Here is a 24112-nt window from a genome sequence, read left to right on the forward strand (position 1 = left end):
GCAACTGCTCAGCCCACCACTGCCACAGAGGCTGCTCCTTGGGCCCAAACCCACTCTTCCCTCCTTCTAGCTCCTCTGCCCCCTCCCCAGTCCCCAGGGACCTCTGCTGTCCCCAGTGGAGAAAGAGCTTCCTCACTCATTTTCCCCAGCTGCTTCTTTTTTGACCATTCATGTCTCAGCCCAAGCAACCCCTCTTCCGAGAGGCCAGCCACTTGGTCACTTTGTTTCCAGCAGCCTTAACATTATTTGAAATTCTTTTGCTTCTGTATTTCATTGTCTGTTTCCCTCACATTAAATATTAAGTGATAGGAAGGCAGAACCCCTCCTGTCTGGTCCATTCTTGCCCTGGTGCCTCGACTGGAGTAGCAGGTGCTCTAGAACTGATGTGAACAAAATCCTTTATGCCCCCACTTCCTTATCTGCAAAGTGGAAGCGATAATATTTCCATTGTGACATTTTTTTTTTCAGTGAAAAAAAATGTGCTTGTGAAAGACCAGGTTCCAATACGTGGGAGTTTATTGTTATTATTATTGCATTGAAAGAGGTACTGTAGACTGGGGTGGGAGGGGGGCGCTACCACAAGCTTTGTCTGTACGTGACCTTCACTCTGAACTGGGCGTTTGACCTTCAGCACACGGCTTAGCTTCTCTAAGGCACAGTTTGCTCATCTGTGACAGAGATAATAATAGCACGGACTCCTGGAGCTATGTGCAGATTAAATAAGCCAATCCACAAGAAGGATTCAGAACGATTCTAGCACATTCTATGCCTTCAATCAATGTAAGCTCTTGGTGTGGGCCAGATATAGGACTTCACATTTTCCATTACACCTCCCAGCCGTGCTATTCAGCCTCCAAAGCACTTTGACACAAATCCTCTTAGTTCTTGCTTCTGAACCTTTATGAGGGACAGGAATTATCCACTCTATTTTATAGTTGCTAAAACCAGCAATGTTCAGAGAGGTCAAGCTACAAACCCAAGATCCCACAGCTAGCCAGAGGCAGAAGGGCACGAGCCTTTGATTCAGGAATTCAAATTCTTCTCATCACTACCCTATGCTTGCGGCCTTGCCCTGGCTACAGATCCAGAATCTGAAGCCATTGCATGGGCCAGCATGGAGCTGCTCTGCCACGCAGCTCCAGTCTTCCTGCTAAAAAGAAATGGAACTTCTAGGCCAACTGGGTCTGTCCCCAGTCCGCTCCCTGTGAGCCCAGTCGAGGGTTTGGCAAAGCCACAAAGGCAGATGGAGTCTGTGGCTTTCACCATGAGAGCCCATGGTGCTCACACGCTTTGAACTTCCCAACAACATCAAAACTGCCCCACACTTGCCATGGGTGGGTCAGAGCAGGGCGCTGGCGTGGTGCCCGAGGGCTTTCTCTACCGTCTCAGCTGGGGTGGGGCGCGCCCGCGACAGCAGGGTCCTCCCAGCGGATCAGCCTGGCCCAGCGGCCCCTCCCTGGGCCGGCCCCTGCCTCCCTGCAGCCTTGCACCCCCTGTGGAATGGTTTCCAGGGTGGCCTGCCCGGGCCTTGGCAGTGCCTCCCGTGCCAGTGACAGTTCGGAAAGGCACTCTGTGCTGGAAGTCAGGAATCCAAGGGGGACTGGATGCAAATGAAGTGAGGGGGGAAAACAAACTGTGCTCACCCCAAAGGAACTGGCGCCCCATCAGTCTTTTCAACTCCCAGCGGGAGCAGATTTGTTGTGACTCATGCGTCAGACTTGAAATAGTTTCACGCGGCATACAGATTAGCCCAAGGCACAGCAGAGGCCAGTGCAGAGCTCCCAAGAGGAAGACAAGGCTGCCACTCTCAGAAAACACTCATGGGCTGTTGGAGGCCCGCCCTCTTCCACTCCTCCCTGGAGCAACAGGGCACCCGGCGGGTGGTGTGGGGAGAAGGAAGTAGTACGGGGCGCGGCAGGGGGAGGGGAGATTTGGCCATCCTCTTCCTCAGAACCCTTCATCACAGCCCCTGCCCACCACCTGCCCTTCCTAGCAGTACCTGCAAGGCTCCCCACAAACTGGCCCTGTACTGGGCTGGGTAACCTCTTCCCAAAAATCCATGTCCTAGCCCCTCAGCATGCGACCTAATTAGGAAAGAGAGTCTGCAGATGTCAGTAGTTAGATGAGTTCGCCCTGGTTTGGAGTTGGCCGTAAACCCCATGACTGGTGTCTTTATATCCAGGCCCCGTGGAAGGGAAGACAAAAAGACTGGGGTGATGCATCTACCAGCCGAGTGATGCCAAGAACGGCTGGCAACCCGCTGGAGCTGGGAGAGGCATGGGGCAGGCTCTCCCCCAGAACCCCCTGAAGGAAGCCCCCCTGCCTGCACCTAGATTTTGGGCTCCCAGCCCGCAGGGCTGAGAAAGAAATGTCTGTTGTAAGCCACCCAGTTCCTTGCACATTGTTGTGGCAATCCTAGGAAATGGATCCAGGGCCCAACCTGCAGGTTAGCCTTTCTCCCATCAGCCACCCTCCTCACATTCCATGTATGGGAGGAAGCAGTTGCATATTAAAATATATATATATACATATATACATATACATATACATATACATATATATATATATATATAATGACAGAGTTCAGGTCTCATTTATACCATGTCGGCTGCTCTGTGACTTAGGGCAAACCAATTCACTTCTCTTATTTCTAGTTGTCTGATCTGTAAAATGAGGACAGTAGTAGGACTGATGTGGGGTTGGACTACGAACATAGGCAGGTAACAAGAGGGAGACCCTATCAGCTACCAGACTCTCCTTGAGGAAGGCATTGCATTTGTTCAGAAAATGCAAATAAACCTCTGGCAGGAGGATGTGTTCCAAGCAGTGAGATAAATCAACAGCCAGGCCGTGTTAATGGACAGGATGGATGTGCAGTGTGTGAGCTGGGCTGACCATGGCAAGAGCTGGCTAGTCCGGGTAAGGAATGTAAAGTCCATGGGAAGAATCCAAGACAGAAGAAGGGCCAGCCAGGAAGAGAGTGGCAGAAGGAAGGAGCAACACTCCTCACACCAATGTTGGGTCAATCGGGAGAGTCTGGGAAGAAAACAGAAACCTCTAGCTGTGGTATTTGCAGTTTTCTGTGACAAAGCACACAAGATCAGCTCATTCCTCTACTGCTACAAATTATCAAGTCAAATCTAACTTGGGTACCAATGTTTTTATAATCATGGAGTCTTTTGATTGGAACTTGGAGAGGTACTGAGTTTGGAGGCTGGGTTGTCACAAGAGTAAAACCAGAAAAGCCCATGTAGATCCATGAGCTATAGAACCAGGAGGGGACATCTGGTCTACCTGCACATGCAAGCAGCCAGCACACCACAGGTGCTGCAGAGGATCAGAACAGATGCTGACCTCCACCCCTGCCCTTGCCTTCCTGATCACACCTTGCTCCCACCTAAGCTTTGGGTGACTTCCCCTTCCTCCACCACTTCTTCAGCTAGGTGAACCCTACCCCTGCTTTAAGAATCAGCTTCCTTCCACAGGAAGCCTCACCCCACCTACCCAACCAGAAAGGCACACTCCTCCCTCCTCCTGCCTCTCACATGCTCCCATGTGATGTAACAGGTACCATATTCCCTTTGGAGTGAATCAGTAGAAAGCAAAGCAAAAAGGCATGCAGAGGCAGACAAAGGAAGATGAGCTCAGAACAAAGAGGAGGACCCAGGAGGGGGTGGGGAAAGGGGAGACATCAAGAGCAGGGGTCACGGAAAAGCTCAAATGGCCAACTTTGTCCACGGTCATTTGTAGCTGCGGCTGGGCCAGAGGGACAGAGGGGAAAGGCGATATCTTCAGTGGGCCCCTTTGCGATGCTGAAATTCAAGCTTTTCCCTGATTCCTGAGGGCCATTCCAAAGCCCCGTGACAACAACTGCTTCGTTGGCGGGCGTGGTTTCCTGGAGGCCCTCTCCAGCCACGTGGGCACCAATTACCAAAACCTCTACCCTGTCTCTGAACAAATCAACATGCCCACCAGGGCCTGAAATGGGCACGCAGCACCAAGCTGGAGCAGGTAAGATGCTGTGATCCACAGAGGGTTCTGGAAGGAGCTCTCCAGGAGCCTGGAAGTGGGGAATGACCCCCTGTGCCCTTCTGATGGGGACGACAGGAGAAAACAAGGTAGATTCCACCTTCACCTCTCCTACCTTCAGCACCTGTCTGGGCTACTGGGAGCCCAAGATACAGGAACTCAGACACGTTTAGCTGTTCTCAGGGAAATCCTTGCACAGGTAGAGACAAACGAGGGCAAGACACTGCAATGCGGGTGGCAAGGGAGTGTGACGGCCCAGAGGAGAGAGCCTAACCCCAAGGAGGGGTTACGTAAGAAAATGTATGACTTGGAGGGAGAAAAGATTCTATGATAGTCAGGGAAGGAAGCTTGAGGGGCTGGGGTTGTGGCATAATGGGTTGTGCCACTACCTGCAGCGCCAGCATCCCATAAGGACACTGGTTTGAGTCCTGGCTGCTTCACTTCCAAGCCTGCTTTCTGCTAATGCACCTGGGAAAGCAGTGGAAGATAGCTCGAGTGTTTCAGACGCCACCATCCGCATGGGAGACCCAAATGAAGCTCCTGGCTCCTGGCTTTGGCCTGGCCCAACTGCTGCTCTTGCAGCCATTTGGGGAATGAACCAGCAGATGGAAGATATCTCCTCCCACCCCCATGTGTGCATGCATGTGTGTGTGTGTGTGTGTGTGTGTTGCCCTCTCTCTGTAATCCTGCCTTTTAAATAAAATCAATGAATCTTTAAACATCAAACAACAACAAAAGTTTGATGCGGAGGGAATAGAATATTCAAAGGCCCCAGGCTAAACTCATGGCCATGACACAGGCACCATTCAGAAGGTACACATGGAGGCCTCAGTGAGGCGGGATGTGTCTCAGTCAGCTCTGAGAGCTGTCACACAATACCATCAACTGAGTGACTTAGATAACGGACATTTATCTCACAGTTCCGGAGGCCGGACGTCTGAGGTCAGGTCCGGTTTCTGGTGATAGTGCTGCTCCTGGGTCATAGACAGATGTCTTCCTACTGTATCCTCACATGCTGGAGAGATTCATTTAGTTACTTAAAGACAGAGACAGAGACAGAGACAGAGAGAGAGAGAGAGACATCATCCCTCTGCTAGTTCACTCCCCAATGACTGCAATGGCCAGAGCTGGGCCAGGCTAAAGCCAGGAATGTAGAACTCCATCTGGGTCTCCAACATAGGTGCAAGGCCCCAAGGACTGGGGCCATCTTCTTTTGCTTTCTCGGGCACATTAGCAGGGAACTGAACCGGAAGTGGATCAGCCATAATGAAAGCCGGCACCCATATGGAATGCCAGCATCACAGGCAGTGGCTTAACCCTCTGTGCCACAACCCAGCCCCTGTCTCCACTTATAACCTAGTTTCTTGCTAGTGCTACCCTGGGAGGCAGCAGGTGATGGCTCAAGCACTTGTGCCCTGCCACCCAGGTGGCAGACCAGGATGGAGTCCCTGGCTCCTGGCTTTGGCCTGGCCCAGCCTGGGCTGTGATGGGCATTTGGAGAGTGAACCGGCAGACAGGAGATGTCTATCACTTTGCCTTTCAAGTAGATGAATATAAATAGACATTAGAATCAACAAAATACAGGTCACAAAAAATATAGTTGCTAACCATTAGGAAAAAAGACTAAAAGGAAACTTATCAAAACACAGTTTCTAAGTTATGATTTTCCAACTTTACCATAGCGCAAGAGCGAGAAGCAATTGGTAAAACCTGGGCTAGCAGTGTGCCACGTGCTACCCTCTCATGACGGAGGATATGGGCAGCAAGTCACATCAGGGCAGGCCACTTTCCACTGCTAAGCTATGGTGCTTGCCAGGTTAGGTGCATCAGATGCACAGTATTGCCAACTCTGGACGAGTTGAGCAGTACGTCACACCATCGGAGTTCAAGAGGCATCGGTATTCACAATTGTTACTGAGGAGTGCCATCACATCTGGCTTTTAATTATCTTTCTCCCCTGTCCATATGGTCGAAATGGTCCACATGTAAGATTTTTGAAAGGAGCAAGATCTCTGTATATGTGGGGTGTGTGTGGTGGTGGTGAGTATGATTGTATGAGCATGTGTAGGTTGGTATGTGTGTGGTGTGTACAGGGTGAGTGGGGGTGAAAGTGTGGTTTGTGTAAATGAGTGGTGTACATGATTATCAGTGCATATGTGTTTATGTGTGGTATGTGTGTGGCATGTCTGTGTGTGAGGTGTGTGTGTGGTATATGAGTATGGGGTGTGGTGCACATGATTGTAAGTATATATGTGTATGTGTGGTATGTGTGTGGCATGTAAGTATGAGTGTGGTGTGTATGTATGTGGGGTGTGGGGAGTATGATTGTGAGTATATATGTGTGGGCATGGGATATGTGTTGTGTTTGGGTATATGGAGTGTGTGTGGTATGTATATGTGTGGTATGTGGTGTGTGCTTATGATAACATAGGAAAGATCAGTGTGGGCCTACAGGTGAGATTGAGTGCGCAGGTATCCCACCCACATTCCTCTTCCACTTCCTCTTCCAGCTTCCACTCGCTGGCTGTTGCCTGAGCTTCTCCAGAGGTCACAATCAATCAACACGGACCATCCTTTTAAATACTCAGTTTGAGAGACACGGGCACATTCACCTTCCAAGATGGGAATGTAATTAGTCCTTGGGGTCAAAGGTTCCTTTTTAAAATGTTTGATCAATTCTTTGTCAGCAAATCAGCATGGACAGATGTGACTGGTGGCCTGCTTTTAGAGGGATGGTGAGAAGCAGCTCCAAGGTAAAGAGAAGAGGGCTAAACTCTGGGGAACCCCTGAGGTCACAGTGCCAAGGAGCGAGCCCTTTCCTTCACAGGGGAACATCTGAGCCAGGGGTTGACTACGCAGGTCAAGTTCGAGAAAGGCGGCCCGTGGAGTAGCAGGTTCATTCGGGGACCCGTCTGATCCCTCGCTGGTCTGCTCCCTGAAGCGATAGCATATGGGCCCAGCTTTCATGGGGCCCACATTATACTGGGAGAGAAACAAGCAAATACAAGGGGACAGCCAAAAGTTCGTGGAAAACGGGGCTAAAAGATAAGCTTATTTTGGGGCCCAAAAATATTTGAACTCCTGGCAGAATTTTGTCACAATTTGCATTTTCCATGAATTTTCTGAAGACCCTTCAGACATGCTGTGAAGGCCGGCAGTGATAAGTGCCATAAAACCAATGAAAGGACATGAGTGGGGAATGCTGGGGAGCCAGCTGTTTTAGACGGATTGGGCAAGGGAGGGCACAGATGAGAGGTAAGGGAGCGAGCTCTGTGGTTAAAAAGCATTTAAGGCAACAACAGTAAAGCTTCGGATTGGGAGCATGCTTGGAAAACTGAAAAGACAGCAAGGAAGCTATGTCTCTGGATTGGAGTGACCTCTGGGAGAATTCCTGGGACAGCCCTTCCTGGCCAGCCAGCTGTCTGATACAGGTCGCCTTCCCCCGTGTCAGGTATCAGCAGCCCAAGGAAGCTGCTCTCTCCTCCTGCCAGCTGCAGTCCAAGAGAGAATGAGGCATGGAAAACCTAGCCTTGTTGACTCTTTGGGATGCAGGGCTGGTTAACAGCTCAGGCTTTGAAGTCAGACATGCTGGGTAAATGCCCCAGCTCTGTCAATTCCCTGCTGGGTGCCCTTGGGAAAGCTGCCTGGCTCATATGCAAGCCCAGTTCTATGCAGATAAATTGTTTCTTTGGGCAAGGTGATGGTGGTGGTGGTGGTGGGCAGGGGGGATGGGACGAGGGAGATGGAGAAAGACCTGATTGGCAGCATTCACCAATTTCCATGTTGTAAATCCTCCCACAAGAGCCAAGTTCAGCCTGCATCGCCATATCACTAACATGGAACTGGGATAGAGTTGTACATAACTGGCTCTTGTGACCCAATACCTGCCCAGCCTCAGTTTCTTCATCTGCAAAATGGATTTCACCCCCTAGAGTCCTTGGTGAGAATGTGATGTGATACAAATAAAAAGCACTTTCCTTGTAGGTGAGTGCACGGTTAATGCTCCATACAGGAGAGCTGCAATGCTTGATAAGGGTGCTGCATTCTAGCCTGATATGTGTGTGCAGAGCTGAGTTCTCGCAGGGCTCAGAGGAGGGCTAGGGCTCTCTCTGCCCCCCTGTGGGAGTTTTGGGCTAATAGCTTTTCCTGCCTGGGCTTCAGCTTCCCTACCTGAACCAAGGGAGAGATCTTGGATTTAGAAGTTCCTTCCCTACTGGCCCTTGGGGCCAGTTCTGCCAGCAGCACCAGTAGAATGGCTGAGGGCCCCCAGGGCAGCATGGGGGTAGCATGGAGTCCGCCACATCTCAACACACACTGAAAGCTGTGCGGTCTGGGACGGCAAGCCCGTAGGAGTTCGTTACTGGCAAAGGCTGAGGAATTCTCTCTGATAGGTCAAGGACAAGGGGAGAGAAACGCTGGGGAGAGAAATGAGCCATATAAAGGGGTGAGGGCAGAAGTTTGCATAAGTGAGAAGGTGCAGGAATTGATGGTCTTGACATTGCACAGGGGAAGGCTTGGCCTCCCAGCCTTGCCTGGGAAGAGCGGAGGGATCAGGGACAGAAACTCCTGCTGATGCTCTGGGTGAGAGGAGCACTCCAGGAGCACACGGCTGGAGAAGTGATGAAGACCCCATAGGGAGACCTGGGAGGCAGAAAGACAAGGAGCTTCGGAGTAAACAAGTAAGGCCCAACTGTGTGCAATCGAAAACTCAGTCTTGCAAAGCTGAATTCTTGGTGCTCCCAATGTCCTCATTAGCATCACTTTGAAGTCCAGCAGACTATAATTTTCAAGAGTGGAGAACAAAGCTTCAGTTAGCCCTTGGCTCCCGTGGCCCGTCAGCAGGAACAGCGGCTCTGGCATGGCTCCCCCCAAGCCACAGACATGAGGCAGGCCTCCCCGCAGACGACAACCAGCCCCGAAAGATTTTGTGGACTCTGCACTTTTTTCTCATCGAAGTCCCCAGGGCGAGCCTGAAGTCCTTCTCTGGGAGACACAAGAATATTGAGTCTGAATGTTGTGATGCCCTAGTTTGCTTGTCTGAGCTATTATGGTTTGGAACTCGACTTTCCTCCCAAACAAGTAGTGTTCTCAAGCAGCCTGAGGATCCACAGCTCTCGGGAGTCAAGACAAGGAGTTAACTTTACCGAGTTTTCATCACGGCAATCCCCGTCCTAACATTTTTGGGTCAGATATTGTTCCAATAAGGAGCTTAATTCAGAAGCCCCTGACATGCAGGGAGACGAACAAGGAAGTTCAAGATCACGTTTCGTCTGCACTTGAGCTCAGCTCTGACAGGTGAGCTTAATTACTGGCTGCCTCCATCTCCTAATCACACAGCTTAGGATGGACAGATAAAGTCATCATCAGAAGCCACAACATCTCAGTGCCCCAGGGAGCTCTGTGGCAGCAGCCAGGGACCGAAGGGCCAGAGACCCATGGAGGCAGATGGGGGCAGACACACCCCGCCCACCTGTCACACCTGGTTTCCCCACCTCGGCGGTGCAGTGGGTTCCTGCATCACGCAGTGAGGAACTATAAAGACTGCAGTCTGTGGTTGCATCTATAAACAGTGTCAACCTTGGAGCCGATTAAGGAATAGACCCAGACAGGGATCCGCCTGTCACACGCTCAGCGTGATGCTGCCTCTGAAGATGAGAGGTGGTTGGAAATTCTACGAGCATCTTTCAGTGGGTGCTTAAACCATCCAGCGGTAAAACTTCAAAGAGTAGGGCAGATCTGTGAGTGGCCTAGAAACGGCACCGGCTAAGGCTTCGAGCAGGGCTGTTGCCAGTTACTGGCTCTGTGGCTTGGTCCAGCTCTGCCCCACCTCTGCGGGGATCCTCCATCATCTTTGTCTGTCAGCGTCATTCTCCTCCAAGCCCATGCCTGCTTGCTCTACACCTCCCGAGGGAGCTGGTGCCCAGACTCCCCACCCCCAGCCCCACGGGCGGATAACGCCACCAGCCTCTGAGTGCGGCCCCTGAACTCCACAACGGAGCATGTTGCACACGCTTACCACTTAAGATTCACCATATCTCGTACTCCTTCATTCGACAGCTATGAATGCCACAGCAGGCCTGGCCTTTTTCTCTGGTAGGGGTGTTGCACCCAATTCATAGATGAAGCAAAAAGGGTGAAAGAGTGGGAGGCAACAGAGGGAGGATTCAAAGCTTTCTGGGGCTCTGAGATCCTCAGCTGTCTGGGGACATTTCTTTGTCTTTCTCCCAGACTCCTTGAAGGTAGGATCCAGGTGGCTTATGCCTCAATAAAATATACACTCAATAAGTAAAACTGGCATAACTGGGGCCGGCACTGTGGCGTCGTGGGTAAAGCCGCTGCCTGCAGTGCCAGCATCCCATATGGGTACTGGTTCGAGTTCTGGCTGCTCCACTCCAATCCAGCCCACTGCTAATGGTCTGGAAAAGCATCAGAAGATGGCCCCAGTGCTTGGGCCCCTGCATTCACATGGGAGACCCAGATGGAGTTCCTGACTCCTGGCTTAAGTCTGGCCCAACCCAGATGGCTGTGGCCATTTGGAGAATGAACCAGCAGATGGAAGACTTCTCTCTGTGTGTCTCTCCCTCTCTCTGTCTGTAAATCTGCCTCTCAAATAAACAAATAAATCTTAAAAAAAAAAACAACAACAACAACACAAACCTGCCATGTGTACTTTGCAGCCCTTGCTACTTAATCTGTAAACTGTGGATAAACAGGCTGGCCTCATGGTTCCCAGGGCTGATGTGAGAGCGCAGGGCACATGTGCGCATCTGTAAGGGAAGACATGGGGGAAGCAAACATGACAGGGAGGCGATTTGCTCTGAAGGAAATCTAATCCTCTGGCTTTTCCACTCCACAGGCCAGCACGGCCTGCAGCCCCAGAGCAGCCTCATCTCACATCAGAGCCTGGCCCGCAAGGCCTGGAGACGTCTTGGTGCATGACAGGGGATCCCACAAATGCCACACTCAACTGCCCACGTGCTCGAGTTTCCTGGGCAGCTCACCATCTCCCCACAGCCCGGGGCCCAGGGTCCTGGGGGCAGTGGGCTGGCAGTCAGGTCAAGACTTGCAGCACTTCCAGGTCTCTACCTGGGCATGGATGTCTTGGGTTCCAGACAGGAGCTTGATGCTGGCTACTTCCTGGAAAGGAAATAACAGCCGAGGGGAAGCATTAAGTAAACAATCTAGTTCAGCTTGATTTTTAGTTGTGAAAAACCAAAACAACTTGAAACCAGAGCAAGACCATTGCCTGGAGACAGGGAGGAGCAGAGGAGGCCAGAAATGGGCCGAACACTGGAGGGCCTCCCCTCGGGGCAGCCTGGGCACTGCATGGGCTGGGCCTCCCCTGGGGACAGCCTGGGCACTGCATGGGCTGGGTGACCAGGCTCCTCACTTGTTCCAGGTCCCGTCCACTCTTGGTTGCCTGATGAGCCTGCCTGCCTTCCTCAGCCCCGTCTCACTGTCATCCAGTGTGGGAAGGGCCCAGTCCATGCAGGCGGTGGATGACGGATGTGAGTTCTGTCCATGTACAATCTCAGCTTCCCTGAGCCTCAGAGTGCACATCTATATCCCAGGCAGAATCAATCCCACCCCAGAGTATTATTGGGAGGGAAAGCAATATGAGTGGTGAGAAAGTAACTGGGACATAGTAAGTGTTCAATAAAAGAGAGAAAGTGCTATTCATCAGGATGGGGTTTTCTTTTCTTTTTCTTTTCTTTTCTTTTCTTTTTTTTTTTTTTAAAGAAGAGAGAAACAGGATGAGAGCTTAGCTTTTTAGCACTGAGCCTTGAGGCCCCTCACCAGCAGGAGCACTGCTTTGGGTGGGGACCTGGAGGTGGCTAAGAGTGATCAGCACTGTGTCACTATAGGGCAGCAGGGGCTAAGGGAGAGCAGGATCCCTAAACCACACAAGGAAGGGACACACGGCAGAGGGACTAAAAGAGTTAGAATGTAGAAACCAATTCATAAGTAAGTGGAACAAAGCCATTTCTAATTTTGCTATCAGCATCTACTTATCAAATCCTTCTTTTTCTGTCTTAACTCTCCCTCCAAGCCTTTCCCACATTCTCCAAGAAGGCAAGAATAATAAGCACACTCCATAAATAATAAGCGCAAGAGAGAGAATTACTGCTGAGCCATCTAATTCCGAATTTCTAACCATGCTCTACTTAAATTGAAGTAAGATTCCAGGCATGTGTGACAATCAATTTTACTCTAGTTAAAAAACAATGCAAGGCAACAACAACAACAAAACAAGCACACACAAACCATAGTCATTACTTGCAGGAGAAATTCAGGAACCATGCGCAATTGGCTTCCATATGTCATAGAAATCTGTTGTGTTCCACTTGTGTGCCTGTCAGGATGTGGCACTGTCACCACATTGTCTTCTATAAAGGCACGCAGAGGAGGGTGTGCAGAGAACAAAGACGCATCCCAGAATCAGCTGAACCCAGTGCAGCCCTGGGCACACAGAGACCAGGAAGAGGTGCCGAGGCCACGTGTGACCCTACAATTCCATTTCTCACTAAGTGTCTGTCTTGGACGAACCGTTTCCCTTTTCTCTGCCCCAGTGTCTCCATTTCCTAATCTGTAAAATGGGCACAATGCTTTAAGAAAATCGGGTTGGTGAAAACACTTTGGAAACTGCAGGAGTCGGTAGCTGTTTGTCACTGTTGCCAGCCCTGAACATGGCCAGTGCTTTTTGGGATGGCCAGTGATCCCCAATACGGCCTCATTGCCATGCCTTTCTAGGGTCCAAACCCAGGGGGAGGGAGCATGGCAGCAAGGTGGGGAGGCAGGGATGTGGAGGACTAAACCGGGGTCCGATTCCAGGGCCAGCTTACTCATTAGCCACAGCAGGCACCCTGGTTGGGACCCATGATGCTGCTGGGGTTCATGGAAATCTTTTCATTTTTTTTAAACAGAAGAATAAGCTAAATGCAACCCAGTCTGGCTGATAACTGTCTTATCCCAATACACCATACACATCTTTCATATACTACTTCTTTAATGAAGGAAGGGGTGCTGGTCGTGTCCATGAAAATCATAACACGAGTCTTTTGCTTTCATAATATGCATTTTCCCATGAATACTTCGAAGATCCTTTGCATGCATGGGTTCAAAGGTTTTTTGCACCAAAATAAACATCTTTTTTTTTTTTAAGTTTATTTATTTATTTGACAGGTAGAGTTACAGACAATGAGAGAGACAGAAAGAGAGAAAGGTCTTCCTTCCTCTGGTTCACTCCCCAAATGGCCACAATGCAGCCAGGAGCCAGGTGCTTCTTCCTGGTCTCCCATGTGGGTGCAGGGGCCCAAGCACTTGGGCCATCCTCCACTGCCCTCCTGGGCCACAGCAGAGAGCTGGACTGGAAGAGGAGCAACTGGGACTAGAACCCAGTGCCCATATGGGATGGCAGCGCCACAGGTGGAGGATTAACCCAGTGCACCATGGCGCCGGCCCATAAACATTTCTTTTTCTTTAAAAAACAGTCATAATGCCACCCTGGCCAGGTCTGTGCTCCTTGCTAATGAATGCAAACGGGCTTCCCTGGCCACTCTTCCAGAGCTCAGATCTGTGTCGTGCCCCCCCCCCCCCACTTCCCGTGCGTGCACGGATGATTGTTCCCACTAGATATCCACTAGATATCACAGCCTTCTGCAGACAATGCTGGGTCAATGAATGGGAATTGTAGACTCCCAGGCCAGAGAAGAGCGGAGATTCCTGCGGGAGGTGGGGTCGCCAGGGTTGGTTGCACAGGGGCCTCTGGAATCCTGTCCCACCTGCCTACTGGGCTCATCTTCCCAGTGGAGACCACGTAGCCAGGCACAAGGCTTCCAGAGACCATTTGGCAGAATTTAGGAAAATTTAAAAAGCACACACTTTGCCCCAACCATTCAGGGATCCACTCATCTTACAACCCTTCGTGTGCGGCTGGGCAAGGATACAGGTATGAGCACGTTGTTCACACAAGCAAAAACCAGAGCAACGCACTGTGTCCACCAGGACGGCAACTGAACATGGAATGTGCACAGCCAAGAGTCATACAGCAGACGGCAAGGCAGCCGTCACGGGGAGCGCCCTAGGCCTCTAGGCCAGGAGGTGCCTATAGATGGTGAAGGGTGAGCAAAGGCCTCTGTCGGATGGTGAGATGGTGAAATTTCAACTCAGCAGGAAAATATGGATGCATTTGAACACACTTGGTATGGTGCAAAAATTTCTAGAAGGATGCAGAAAGACTTGGTCACAGAGATGACTGTGGGGGCAGTGGGAATGTGGCTGATTAGGGAAAACAACGGATGCGTTCTATGCATGTTACACTCATGTTGTAAATCAGTTTTTAACATTCTAGCCACTTTAAAAAATATTGTAAATTTTAAAATTTTAGTTGAAAGGCAGAAAGAGAAACAGAGAGACAGTATCTTCCATCTGCCAGTTCACTCCCCTAATGCTGGCCACAGCCAGGATTGGGCCAGGAGACTCCATCTGGGTCTATTCCATGGGTGGCAGGGACCCAAGTACCTGAACCACCAATGGTTGCTTCCCAGGATGTGCACTGGTGAGAAGCCAGATCAGAAGTGGAGGCTCTGGGACTTGAAACAGACACTCTGATACAGGCTGTGGGCATCCTTAGCAGCGCGACTTCATTGCTGCACGAAACACCTGCTTCATACATCTTTAAAAAAAAAAAAACCCACCCATGCCCTTGCACATTACCTTCTGAAGTAACAGTCCTGATCAAAACTGGAGGCAAGAGAACGAACCACGGCCTCAGGGAGAGCCATGCCCCTCCGCCCGCAGCCCTGGCCACCACCTCCCACGGGAGTGGTGCTGGGATCAGACTTCCTGGAAGGAAGTACCACGCCCAGGGCCATGGGAGAAGTGAGAGCCAGCAGCTGGCACTGGGGCGCATCTCACTGGGTCTCTGGCAAAGTGTGCCACTCGCATCCTCCCCTCTGCCCGATGGGCCTGGGACCCACCCCTTGGATCAGCCGTCACTCCAGGCCTCTTTCTGGCAAGACTTTCCCTGTTAACACTGGAGGAAGACAAGCCCTGGAGGCAGAAGTCGACTTTAAGACCACATCGCCACCTCGCTGAGTGACTGCCCTTCCCTGGGCCCCTGCTTCTTCACTTGCAACACAAGAGCAATCCCACCACCCTTCCTGGGCCACTCCAGCGCCTTATCTGGCACACTCCAGGAGCACACACTAGCTGCTCAGTAAAACCAACCGCATCCGAAGACAGTGGAGACGGAGGGGACATTACCTCACTACCTCCTTGCACCTGTGAGATGGGCTCAGAACCAGGGTCTGAGGAGGGGGATGGCCCAGCCTCACCCCAACCCTCCCCTGCTGCTGGGCCAAGCAGAGTCTCCAGGCTCTCTGGGAAAGAAGCCACTGGGAGGACTGCCCGATGCTACACACTGGGCCCGTTGTCCATCAGTGGGACAGAGTAGCTAAGCCTTCACGTTCAGGTCCGGAGACCAACCCATTCCTGGGGCTGGAGAGGCCGCTCTGGCTGAGTCCTGCCTTTCTGTGGGCCTCACCTTGGAGCAGCGCCTCCTGTCCCTTAGTCATACCCAGAGTTGTGTCCTCTGGAGAAACCCACAGAGCAGCTCCTTATCCCCAGAAGTGACAATTGCCGGCACTAGGCATTCCCTACTGGAAGCTACCTTTGGGTGAAAAGGTAGCAGGTGAGGGTCAGAAGGGAGAAAGCACCAAGGACTCACAGCAGGAGATGAGGACCCAGTGCCTCACCCACCCTGAGGCTATCCTGGGCCAGCAGAGAGGGATGTCCCCAGACCCATTCCTGTCCTGTCTGCTTGCTGGACCGTGGTGACGGGTGGTCCCTGCCAACAAGCTGGGTTGTAGATGCTACACCAGATCCCTGACTCTCAAGGTCAGAAGCACTGCCTCACTTTGCTGGTGCACCCACGGCAACCACCTCCTCTCACCCCTGCAGAGCCCAGGAGCCTCACATCTGTGTGAGCAGATGCAGAAGATTTCCATCACATTCTAGAAGAAAAGCAGGCTCACAGAAGTTCAGCCATTTGTCCGACATCCCAAACAGGGGATGAGAATTCAGACCAAGGCACATGAGTCCTCCCACAGTGCCCTGTCTCCTAAACCTCCCTGGTCTCTCGTTTGCTCTGTATACTGCCAGGAGGTTGCAATGTACCTGGGATACTGCACAAGTCTCCATGCATGTATTCCCACAAAACGCCACTAGGTGGCGAAAGCAGCCACAGCTTCCAGGACAGCCGTCAAAGTGGGCAGGAATGGGGTCCTTGGTTCCTGGCTACCAGATTCAGTGCTTCCGAACTGCAGCTTCTAATCCATGAGCAAATTGTCCTGGGAAAGGGCAGGGCAGCCTCTTGAGTCCCTGTCTTTAGGAGGCACCAGGACCAAAGGCTCCCACTCTCTAGACTGGCATCTGGGGCTGATGCCAGGCCAGGCCTTGGTGGAGGGCCCACCCACACAGGCACCAGCAGAGCAAGGAGGCCTGAACTGCTGGCCACCGGGAACCACCTGGAGCACCTCACGTGGTGGTAGTGGTGGTGGGGTATTAGGTAGGCCAGGAGCCCTCATAGCAAACCTCACCCTTGCCAATCCAGACCTCGGCGATGACCACGTGGGAACACAAGTCCATGCTCACCACAGCCATTCAGTGGGCACAGACCTGTGCCAAGTGCCTAACGCTCACATCCTTTGATTCTCTCAACAAGTCAGTGAGGGATGCTGTTGTCATCACCCCATTTCAGACAAGGAAACTGAGCCTGCAGCTGGGGAGGGAGCCAGCGGGATGGAGGGGTGATCTACAATGTGATGCCCAAACTCACGCTCTTCTGCAAACGTTTGCCTGAGTTGGCATTTGAAGGGCCTGGAACTGGTAAGCGAGAGAGGATAGAGCAGTCAGAGGGTGCTCAGTCCTCCAGGAGGGGGCCTGTAGTGCCAGGAAAGGCACATCCCCGTCTGTGAAGATGGCGCCACTGCAAGGACTAAACCGCTCTCCCTGGCTGCAATCTCACACCCTTCCCACCACGAAGTCATCCCGCCTGCTGGCTACCACTGCGTGCAGCACAGAGGAGCAGTCGGGGGCATGGGCTCTGGGGCCAAGCCGCCTGAGTCTCTGGCTGGGTGACCTGGAATGCCATGTGCCCACCTCTTTAGCAGAAACGCTGAGGCCCACCACACATTAGTAGCACTTGCCAAGGGTTAGTTCTCTCTGCATGCCGTGCCCTGTCCTGAGATTCTCGCTGGTAGTCATCACCCCACCCCCCACCCCCATTGCTTCATACACAGCTTTGTTCATAGCAGGTGCACCCAAATTGGGCACAGTGAGCACTCTGCAGCAAGCTTGAATGGCTTCCCTCCAGGGGGCGCCACCTTGGTGCTTTCCTTGCTTTCAATGTCCTCTTCAGCTGTCCTCTGAGATTCAAGTTCATGGACGCTGAATTCCAAGCCCAAAACAAGTGTCAGGGTCCTCTTATTAGCTCTTCATCCCCACTTGGCTGCGTCTGGAGCAGCCAGCCCCTCCCCTGCCCCCTTCAGAAGGCATTTTTCCTCCCTTGGGACACTGTCAGTCCCCTCTTGCTCAATCACTTCTGCTCAAGCAAAAGAAGTGTTTAGCTCAGGCTTATGAACTAACTGTAGGGGTCTACCAGCCGGCCAACTGGGAGACGATTGAGAGTGGTAGGGAGTGTGGCAAGCAGAGTGCACTGTCTACAGTCATTTAAAAAAACATTAAGAACACTCTGCTGGACCAACAGGTGCCTTTGCAATGCACACCTGATCCAGCTTGGAGGCCAGCAGCTTGCAACCTTGACCAGAAAACCTTGCCACGAACACTCAGTACAGAGGGACTCACAGTCCATGGCATGGCTTTTGAAGAAGTAAGCCGGGAGCGGGACCTGAGTTTAGCCTCTGCTCTGCCGCTTCCAGGCTGTGTGACCGTGGGCACCTTCTCTCCTGATGCATTTTCACACCATTAAAACGGGACTAAAAAGAGACCCTGTCTTGTGTGGTGGCGTGACGATGGAGAGTGGGACGGGGCTCCCAGGATGATCCGGGCTATGTAAATGTTCAATAAATGATTTGAGATTCTGCCGGCCAGAGCGGGAAGATTTGAAGGGAGGAGGGAAAGGGTTGGATGCGTTTCTCATTACATTGTTTCTTTGGATACTAGCTGTGAGTCTTTGCCAGTGGCTGTCTCTTCTCCCAGTGGGCACTAATATGAGACCCAGGGGACAGAGCCTCATTTACCAGGCTCTGAGGGTGGTGCTGGGCTCCTGGGACACTCTTGTGTGTGACTGCGGGCAGCTGGGAAGCAGCAGGCAAGCATCAGAGCAGCAGAAGCCTTGCTTTAGCCTTTGCTGGGGTGAGAACACCTTCAAAGAGCCATCGCAGAAGCCCACGCCCTGCCCTCTGTGTGGCGCCCTCTACAGGACACATCCCTCCTCACAGTGGCCAGGGACGGTCCTCCTTAGCCACGCTCTGCGCAGACCTGTGCAGTCTGGTGTCAGGACGCCAGGTTTAGGGGTCCGTGCTGGCTGTTCCCCTCCACAAAGCTCCCTCACACGTTCCCCACTGGGAAAAGCCACCATCACCCACCTCTGGCCTCCACATTTTCCCCAGAACCCAGCAGATGGAGTGGTCTTTCATCTCCTGGATGTGCCTCTCCCACATCTGTCACCCACAGTTAAGATCTGCATCTATAAAACTAGAACGCCAGGCCCGGGGCCAGGCTGGCAGGCTGCAGACGGGGCCAGTAGCTTGTGTCTGGAGATCCTTGGCCTGCCTGGCCTGCACCCCACGGCGTGGAGCACAACCTCCCTGGCACGGACGCGGCAGAGGGACCCCAGTCTGGGGGCATCTCAGAGGGGCAGATGGGCCTGCCGGACCCAAGCTCTGCAGAAGCCCGAGGTGGCTCTTCTCACCAGCCCTGGTGGCAAGGAGGTTGCTTCAATCCACAAAGTTTCCAGAGAACTGAAGCTTCTTGTTCCAGGCACCCAAACTTTTATTTTAGCCATTTTATCCGTCAGGTTCTATATTATGCATTCACACCTTTCTCCAAAACAAGTGGATGTGAAACAGAAATTCACACTGCTCATAGCCAAAGGACTGCTAAGATGGTGCATTTGTGGGTCCCCACCCACCGCTGTCAGAGTGTCAGGAATTTCCCCATCAGCTGTGTCTCGGGCTGGCACGGCACCTGCTGATAACTCAGCCCCCCTCCTCAGTGGTTCTGGACATGCTGAGATCTGAGAAATCAGACCCTAACTAGCAATGGCCGCCACTCATGGCCACGACACCCACACACGGGACTTCCAGCTGAGTGCTCTCCATGCTGTAGTCCATGGGACCCTCCCCAGCACCCTGGGAGGTAGGACCCCTTGGCTCCATTTCTCGGATGAGGAAACAGGTCAGAGTAAGTGCCTTGCGTGGGAAGGAGCATGGATGGTTCTTGACTGTCGTGTCTGTGATGGTGACCACCAGGCTGTCCAAACCTCTGCCACGTTACCCTGCCGTGACGCTGTCAGCTGCACATGCAGGCCTCTGTCCTCCCCTCTCTTTCTCTTCCCTCCCTCCTGAAATGCTGTGACCCGGCCTGATCTCCTCCCCAGGCTGGAAGAGCCCCAGAAAGCACGGGTGCCGACCCAAGAAAGTAAGCTCCGCCCCTGTGGCCCTCTCCCTCCCCCACGCCACCGTAGACCGTGCACTGCACCTGGGCTGCAGAAGCTATTTAATAAACGTAAGGCACACGCCCCTCTCCCCTTGTATGTCCTCATTTCCATGCTGACTCTCATCCTTCAGACTGGGCTGCGGGTGGAGGACCCTGCTTGAAGTTTTCTGCGTCCGCCTCCAGCTGCAAGGGCTGCCCCTCGCTCTTACCCCAAACCGCGAGGGTCCCTGTCCTCAGTTCTCCTGTGAGGGCGCCCTCGGGACTTCTAGCCACCCCTGGCGTAAGCCCAGAGGAGCTCCAGAAACACTCCAGTGGTGCTGTCTTGGGCTGCATGGCGAGGCCGCGATTGCAGGGAGCCAAGAAGAGCGCCCCTCCCGCCTGGCACGCCGGCGCTTTTCACAGGACTGCGGGAGGCTGGTCTGTGCAAACCCCGCTGCACCCTGATGTCTGGCAGGGAGTGTGTGGGTAGCTAAGGGCCCCTCTGAAAACAGCTGCCAGGTGCCTTACCTACCCTGGGGACAGCTCTGCCTGTGCTCTCCCTAACAATGTCTCAAATAAACACCAAGGGGAGCTGCACCCAGCATCTGGAAGAGCAAAGCTCAGGGAGGGGGGTGGACGTCACAAGGGTTGGACTTCAGCGGGGGAAGAGCTGGGTTTGAATCCCGGCTCTACTTTTTTGTAGGTGGGTGACCCTGACTTTGTTCTTTCCCTCCCTCTGTGGAGTGACATGAGCTCTGCAGGGCAAGAGTTTTGTGGTAGTTTTTTTTTTTTTTAAAGCCCCCAGATCTCTCCAAATAACTTGTATTTTGAGTTCTGACTCCAGATGGCTGGGGAAGGCAGGCTGGCAAAACCATCATGAGTGTAGACAGCTGGCCCAAATCCCAGTCCTGCCACCAACTAGCTCTCTGATCCTTAGTAAGTCAATTACAGGGAGTCACCCTCAGTCATCCCTCCTGCGAAGTGGATATAATAGCAGACATTCCCTTATAAACTCATGAGGAGGCTGACACGAGAAATCTTCAGCCTCCGAAATGCTAGCCACACCGTGGACAACCCACGAGGGATGATTGTTCAACTTGAAACTGGCACCCGCAGTCAGTCAGTATGCTTGCTTAGCACATCCCCAGCACAGACACCAGGAGCAACGGGAGTCCCAGGACTACAGAATGGCACACCTCAGAGGAACTAGAGCATTTCCCTGGGTGGGTAATGCCCCAGCAGCTTCTTACGAAGGCCCAATAGGTCAAGGTCTATTAAACACACAAGTGGCGGCCTTGCTCATCTCTTCCTTCTGCTTCACAGAAACTCCAGGAGTTCGGACAAAGAGTTTCTCCCAACCCATGCCCTGTGCCCAGCCCGCCAGTCCTGGAACCCAACAAAAGGTGACCTAGGAGGCAGACTGACAGTAAGTCAAACAGCTCTAGTTGTCGCTAAAGGAAGCTATTTCAAATCCTAGCAGCAGTGGAAACTGCATGTGTTAACATAATGTCCACATCACCAACTACTTCCAGCTTTTGCTTTTATTTTAGTTTTAAAATCATGTCTCAGGATCAAAAGCTACGCCCGGTCTCTGTCTGGTGCTAGATGAAGCAGAGAGGCTGAGGTACACGGTCCCTGCTGCATCCTGTGAGTGGATGACACATTTCGGACATCACCGCACCCCAGGGGCCCCTCTGTCCCTGGAGCTTCCTTGAGCCAAAGGCCCCATTTCTGAAGGCCGATGCTGGCAGCCTGACAGGTGCTGGCAGGTTGGGTGGACGCTGGCCCCGTGCTGGGCAGGTGGCAGCACACGGTGCCCAGGTGGGCAGCCCTCGGCACTCAAGCTCCCTCCTCCCCTGGTTCGTCAGCTGCCATTTGTTCTTCCCATGCTTGCCTGCAGGTTATTTTTACCATGCGGGGAAAAAAAAGTGATGCTATTTCTCACATTTTACCCTGAAACTGTGACACAAGCTCCCTTTAAAAGCACCCAGCAGATGGCTCGTTCCTTGTGCTCACAGAAGCAGCAAACCTCCTGGGCTGCCGGCAGCCTATTCAGTATGCATCCCGCGGGAGGAATGGCATCAGACGCCTTTGTGCAGAGAAGCACAGAGGCTAGGAGTTCGAGTCCTGGCTCAGACTTGGTGACGTCCTTCTCAGCAAGTGAGTTAGCTGTGGTTTTCTTCATTTCCTCCCATGTAAGAGGGGGGTCATCAGGAGGCTTCCAGCATGGCCCTGCTGTGAGGATTAAGTCAATCAGTCCAGTGCCTGGCACAGAAAAGGTGCTCCGTAAGTATTAGCTGGAACCATTGTTACCTGCGATGCAGAAGCATTGAGGGGTGGAAAGGAATTCTACCAGGCTCTCTCTCGGATGCCAGGGGAAGACGGATGCCTTGGAGGCATGTAGAACCCAGTACCAGCCATGGAGCTGGCTGCAAGAATAAACAGAGTCCAGGCTAAGCTCAATGCCATCTTGCAATGAGCAACACAGAACTTCCAGGTCCCAACGCCCATGGAGAAGCTCAGGGCTTCTGTAGTGGTTCTGAGCAGGGCTGGGGCAACAATTGCAGCTTATGCTTAGTGAGCACCTGCTACGTGCCAGGTCCTAGACTAAGCGTATTACAGACCTATTCTGCTTTACTCCTATCGACACCACCAGGAAGGCGCGCCTCGATGATCCCCATTTTACAGACAAGAAAATTAAGGATCAGGGGATGGAATGGCTGGGTCCCAGGTCACACAGCAAATCGGAGCCTATGATCCTGTTCTGGTTCATGCTCCTAACAGCTACGGGGTGAGACTGGAGGGAGGCCGGAGGCTGCTTTCTGTACTGCCACGCTTCCAGCCTGAGAGGTCTCCTGGGCTTGTCACAGCTGGCAGAGACAGCATGTGGTTCATGACTGTTGGAGACCTGGGTCCAACACTCTGAGTTACAGCAACTGATGGTAGGAAGCACAGGAGGAGACCCAAGACCCCTCATCATATTTTTTTTTGTAGGGAGAATGTGGGAACCTCTCCTGTCACTGCCCACCTCTTTGCATTATTCACTCACCCTAGTCTGAAAGGCTCTCGGAAAACGCTACGTGTGCTAGTGGAAGGAGGGAGTCCCTACCCCAGTGCTGGCCGTGAATGCTCACGCATGAATTAGCTTACATCAGATGGCGTGTGACCAGGGAAAGGGCCCGGGGGGCTACACTGCAGGACTGCAGCATGCATGCCTCTCAAGATTGATCAGCCCAGTGTCCCCTTCCCTCGGGCCATCATCCCCACACTGCAGCTCATGAGCTCACTCGCACTGAGGTCTGGGGCTTGCACTGCTTTATCATATTCTTCCTTGAAAACACCGCATTTCCATCGTGTCAGCAGCATGTAAGTAATTGCAAGCTTGCCTTCGCCAGTCGGGTCATAACCTCACCAATCACTACGTCCAGGAAATTGGCTCCCATTAAAGGGCAATGGGCTCCCTTGCCTGCCTCCTCTTCTCAGCAGGCTCCCCACGCCTGCCTGCCCCTGTCCTGCCTTCGCTGGCTCTTGGCTTGCCACTTCCTCTCCAGTGTCCATGTCCACCTCTATGTCAGGCCCTTGCTGCCTCTCTGTGACTCTTTCCTCCTCTGTACAATGGGACTCATAATAGTTCCTGCCCGATAAGACCATTGCCATCATTACACTAGCTCATGCATGCAAAATTCCTGGACTGGTACCTAGGGCACGGTGAGCACTTGGCTGTCACTCCCATTGTCACCATGACTATCGCAACTGCTGCCCTCATCTTCCCATCAGCGTCATCAGGGGCAGGAGCAGGATCACCCACAGTGCCCGGGCAGGGCTCCCAACTCCATCCTTTCCAGCCTCTAAGGATTTCTTACATGCTCTTTCCAACCTGTTCTCTCTTGTGGAACTGGATGGTAGCTCCCTGCTTGCTGGGATTGAAGCTAAACCTCCCTCCTTGGCCTCCAGGGCCCTTCCTTTCCAGCCCCAAGCCTATCTTGCACCATCACTTTCTTCCAGGTGCTTGGTGAAAAGAGGTCTCTCACCTTGCCAGCCTTCCCTGCAGAGCCCCATGCTCATTCCTGCCTCAGGACCTTTGCATCTCAAAGCCTCGACCCCTGCAAGGAAGTGAGGAGATCAGAAACCAGCTCCTACTCAGTGTCCCCCAGAAGCCTCAGTCCTGTGTTTGAAGACTGGCGCTAACAGCGCCAAGGTGGCTCAATGCCCACATGACCCAGAGGGAGCATCTCACAGCCTCGGCTGGAACCTGAAGGCCAGCGTATGCCTCCTCTGGTTTGTTCTCCTCCATAGCACACAGACCAGGCACATGGGTGACAATGACGCATGGGCTCAGGACCCAAACAGACATGAGCCCAAAAACTGGAGCTGCCATGTGACCGAGGTCAAGCCTCCCCCCCATCTACCCAGCCTCTCTCAT

The 24112-nt window shown here is 52.7% G+C and overlaps 1 protein-coding gene across 6 annotated transcripts in view; it reads right to left on the reverse strand.

The window, feature by feature from the left end:
• Window positions 1-24112, reverse strand: part of NAV2 (neuron navigator 2) — a 757965-nt gene that overhangs the window by 366600 nt on the left and 367253 nt on the right. The gene's annotated exons all lie outside the window — the stretch shown is intronic.

Source organism: Oryctolagus cuniculus, chromosome 1 (assembly GCF_964237555.1).
Source record: "Oryctolagus cuniculus chromosome 1, mOryCun1.1, whole genome shotgun sequence".
Classification (NCBI taxonomy): Eukaryota; Metazoa; Chordata; class Mammalia; order Lagomorpha; family Leporidae; genus Oryctolagus; species Oryctolagus cuniculus.